This window comes from Montipora capricornis, chromosome 2, assembly GCF_036669925.1.
Source record: "Montipora capricornis isolate CH-2021 chromosome 2, ASM3666992v2, whole genome shotgun sequence".
NCBI lineage: Eukaryota > Metazoa > Cnidaria > Anthozoa > Scleractinia > Acroporidae > Montipora > Montipora capricornis.
Genome location: NC_090884.1, coordinates 35,729,417 through 35,734,414, shown reverse-complemented (window position 1 = coordinate 35,734,414; position 4,998 = coordinate 35,729,417). Strand labels below are relative to the sequence as shown.

Sequence of the window (4,998 nt, the reverse complement as noted above, 5' to 3'; positions counted from 1 at the left end):
ACGTGAAAATAGCTAATTTGATAATTTTTTGATAAGGTTGATCTGCAAGTAGCAAGGCAACAAGCTTAAGCCACTGGTCTCCATTAGCTTGTAGCTTTGTTTCTCACCCTTGCATATCATGTTTGCTATTTTCATGTGTGTTCCACATACTGGTACTTTGTGATTGATTTCATGGACATAATTTATTTGACGTCACAAGGTCACTTTGGGCTACCCTTACACAAAGGCACTGTAAGCTGTCTTTATTGCAGTGCACATTGTATTTCCATGTGTGGTCTGACTACAAACTAAGGTGATTAATATTGAAAGAGAGTTTGGACAGTGCTAGCAAAACTGTTGCATTGACGTTTTTTTCATTTTGGCAAAATTAATGCTACCCTAGTCCTGGAAGGGTGTTCATTGTTGAAGGCAAGAGTATATGGGAGGAAACCATTCATTGCCATTCACTTGAAAATGCTCTCCTCTAGAAAGTTCTGGAAGGAACAAAGAAGGTCAAAGTTAAAGTCCCTATCACCTCAACACTTTTCTGCTTTATTTATTCTCCAAAATCGTATAAAATACAATGTGTTGTTTTAAGAACCTTTTGATTGAAATTTTACTATTTTATTGGCTTTGATCCAAAACCGAACAATGAAGGAGAATGGGTTCAATACCGGTTTGACGTCACAGACTGCGTAAAAACTTTTGTTTAGGCCTAATTAGGCCTAAGGTTAGCTTTTATGCATGTTTAGGATACTTTTTGTATTCGTATCCTTACCCTTACCCTCGTTTTAGAAACACCAGACTCATTGGTCATTTATGGGTCAAAGTATGACCAATTTTCCCATCTTTCAAAGCCTTTGAAATAGTGACATTTCAATCAAAAGGTTCTAAAAACAACATGGTGTATTTTGAACAATTTCGGAGAATAAATGAAGTGTAAAAGTGTGTTGAGGTGATTGTCACTAAGAAGTCTGTTACAACTTGTGTATTAAAGTTGAATGAAAATTAAGACTAGAACTTCAGATGGTACAAATGTACACATGACATAACATCTATCAAAAGGATTTATTAAAAAATATTTAAGGCTGGACGTTTCAATCTCTTGACATTGTTTTAATCAGATTACATAATATAATGAATACAATTAACGGCTTGTTAATGCAATACCAGTAATTACATGGAAAAACTCTAGTAATGGGAATTTTCTTTCTTTTGACTGGCAACCTAGTCTTTTGCAGATAGACAAAATTAATGTAACCTAAAAATTTTATTTTTGCAACAAGTCTTGTGATTTATTTTACAATAATAATATGTAATTATTAGTCTAATACTGATTTTTATTCATTGTGCAAGCAGCATAATTACTTCAAATACTGGTAACAGATTGCTGTTTATCAGTAGGAACTCTATATTCTCAAGAAAAGAGTCAGTTTGAGTTCATCATTAAAATTACATATCTTGTATATTGACTGGAGTGGCTGTCCTGAGAACACTTCTTAACAAGTAAGATTGTCTGGCATTAGACAGAGTAAAATCTATCAAGTGTCACTCTCAGGGGTCAATGGGTTAATGACCCATTCGTCCCTGAATTCCAAGTGGCCCCCATTGGTAAGTAAAATCCTCACTCAGGACTGAAAGGGATAAGTAAAAAATATCATATCTGATTCAAAAAAACTTACAAGTACTAGTGGTCATCACAATCCTCTCTGTATCAAGAGGTCCAGAATTCAAATCCTACTAAGAGTACCTTATCTTAAAGTCCTTCCTTGAAAAAAATGGATTCCATGTCATGTGACTTAAAATAATTAGTGATTAACGATCAGTAAATGAGAAAAATCAAGGAAAGGGAGAAATAGGAAGAAAAAGGTCACTTCAAAACAAATTATCAACACAACTGAATTGATGGATTCTGGATTCACTTTAATCAGTAAAAACGTATTTCGTATCTACTTTCCAGCACACTAATTTACATTATGTGTAGAGGATAGAGGGGTGGCTGGTAGTGAACGAGACAGTTGTATGAGGATGATTTTACGTGAATTTTACTACAAGGAAATCACCTTGAAATCCATGGTTATTGCAAGATCAGCCCTACCATGGGTTTGCAAAAGAACAATACTGACACAGGATCTGAAGTGCTGAGAATCTTCCTCAACGGTAGTAAAAAGCTCCCTTGGGAGAGTTGTGAGTCATGTCAACCATATGATGCAAGTCCAGTACTTCGGTTATGATGAAACCAGAAGCTTCAAACTTAGAAGTGGTTAGATCGGTGCTGAATGCCTACCATCACCTGATAGAGCTGGACGTGAATGGCCTGAAACAGTTTTACAGGCCAAGGGGGTGGAAACAGCTAGAGCGAGCACAAAAGTGAGGGAGAAGGCACGAGAACTCGAACGAGAAAGGACGGTTTGGCACAGTGGTTTTTATACTGGCAACACCAGGATCCCAGCTTACAAATTGGTGCAGGGTTTAAAAGCATGTTGCAAAAGTCACACCCTGGCATTCAGAGAAACGCAAGGCACAAACGTCAACTGCATAGTCTGCCAGGAAAGGATCTTACCATAGTAATCGTGTAACTTATAAGCTGGTGTGCCAGGTTTGCCACAATAAGTATATTGGAGAAACATCAGGAAGTGCTTACATGTACACCCAAGGAAAACAACACTTGAAGGCTTTAAATTGACGAGAAGAAAGTTCGTTGATGTGGAGACACGCGTGAAAAACATGAAGGAAGGATTCCGGACTTTGTGATGAATGTACTTTGTAACTGGTAGGTTTCGTGACGACGCGATGTTGAGGCAAGTGACGGAATCAGTTTTGAATAATAAAACTGAGGACAGTACATGTAACCTCATCAACTCCAAGAATGAGTGGAATTATTTCCGTTTCCAAGGGCTGTCATTATTACGTAATTTAACTGAGAACTGTTCAATTAATAGATATCTGGAGTTTATTCTTTGTGCATTACTACATCAAGTATGTAGCAATTCAAAATATTTTTCAGTGATCAACAATACTGATGAGGTCATGAAACTACATGTAATCTAGTTTTAAATTGCCTGTGTGCATTAGTGTGTTGAAAGTTAATGTTAAGATCCGAAATAGGTTCTTCCTGATTAATTTAACCCTTTCAGCCCTGATAGTGCCAAATGGCACTTATAGATTTTACTCTGTCTAACGCCAGACGATTTTACTCGTCAATGGGGAACCCCTCGGGGCTTAAAGGGTTAAGCTAACAGCGTGAAAAAACGATGTCCCCGTTTAACCCTTTCAGCCCCGATAGTGCCAAATGGCACTTATAGATTTTACTCTGTCTAACGCCAGACGATTTTACTCGTCAATGGGGAACCCCTCGGGGCTTAAAGGGTTAAGCTAACAGCGTGAAAAAACTATGTCCCCGTTTAACCCTTTCAGCCCCGATAGTGCCAAATGACACTTATAGATTTTACTCTGTCTAACGCCAGACGATTTTACTCGTCAATGGGGAACCCCTCGGGGCTTAAAGGGTTAAAGTATACCTCAGGCACCTTAAGCCCCCCCCCCCCCCCCCCCCCCCCAGTTGAAGAGTAAATTCGTCTGGCATTAGACAGAGTAAAATCTGTTAAGTCTTGCTTCCAGGACTCAATGGGTTAAAGAAAAAATATTATTACTCTTATTTACTACCACCGGAACACAACAAGCCTCTCTGTGCCTTTTGCAGAAAAATGAATACAGGTAATAAACAAATGTCCAGTAACCTCATCAAAATACAAACACTTGACGTGATAGGATATTCCACCAATTTTAAAATCTTTGGATGCAACAGTCTTCATGTTTGAAGTGTCTAGAGTGTGTACAGTACACTCTGAAGCAGTACACAAAGTCTTGCCAATCACCACGGACATTTCAGCAGGCTCTTTCACTACACACTCTTCTTTAAGGTTTCCCAAATTGATGGCTGACAGCTTCAGATCAAAAGAAATCAACAGAGAATTGCCTACAATGTGCATTTTGCTGACATTCCCTGGGGATTTAAGATCATGCAAGCAACTCCACTTCTTTAAATCCCAGTATTTGATTGGTCCATTAACTTCGCAAGAGAACAAGTGACGGTTGGAAACAGCAAATGCACATATGGGAGCAGTGTGGCCATCTAGAGTATGAAGCAAATCAAATGTCACTTGGTCCCAGACCTTGATGGTACAATCAGTTGAGCATGAGAAAATACATGAATTGTTCACTGCTACCGATCCAACTGACCCCTGATGCCCAGAAAGGATATGCTCACACTTGCCTGACATTGCATCCCAAATGAGAACCTTCTTGTCAAAAGACCCTGAAGCCACCTGCGAGCCTTTAACCTTTGCCATACACAAGACATTACCAGTGTGACCAACAAGGTCATTCACTTTCCCAGTTACTAGATCCAAGGACTTAATTGCATTTCTGAGAAAAGGATCGTCTTCATGAGATGCTACATGGCTGTTAGCAAAGAGGATCTTATTTTGAACAACCACCATGCAGATGGGACTTCCAAAGTCCTCTGGCAAAGAAGTAAGCTCAACACCACTCCTTAGCAATATGAAATCTGTCATAGGATTCAGTTGCCTCTCTTGGCAAACAATGTGCCAGCAGTCGCTGTCTTCATACTTACTACTGTTGTCTTGATCCGTCACAAAGTATCTGACACAGCGGTTGACTTCCGACACTGTACCCAACAGGTTTTGCCGGGTTTGGGTGCTACTTCCCCAGCGCCATTTTGGGCCCACCTTTTGTCCAGTCTGAATAACTGCTGCACTCATCACAGCCGGAAGCGAATTTAGTCTTGAAACGTATTTCATACAAAGAGGAGCAGCAACTTCCGGCTTGTCCTCGAACTCATGAATAGCTGAGGCAACCATGATTTTGGTGGCAAGCACCTTATCTTGCAATTCTTTTACAACACCCAGTGTTGTAAAACTTGTGCTGCATCCCTCGCCTTATTAAACTCCTTCTTTGCTTCGTGTGGATCTTCGTTTAAGATTTCATAAGCATTCT

The 4,998-nt window shown here is 39.4% G+C and overlaps 1 pseudogene; it reads right to left on the bottom strand.

The window, feature by feature from the left end:
- Positions 1–3,542: 3,542 nt before the first annotated feature.
- The window catches only part of LOC138020084 (uncharacterized), a 1,760-nt pseudogene continuing 304 nt past the window's right edge, over positions 3,543–4,998 (bottom strand).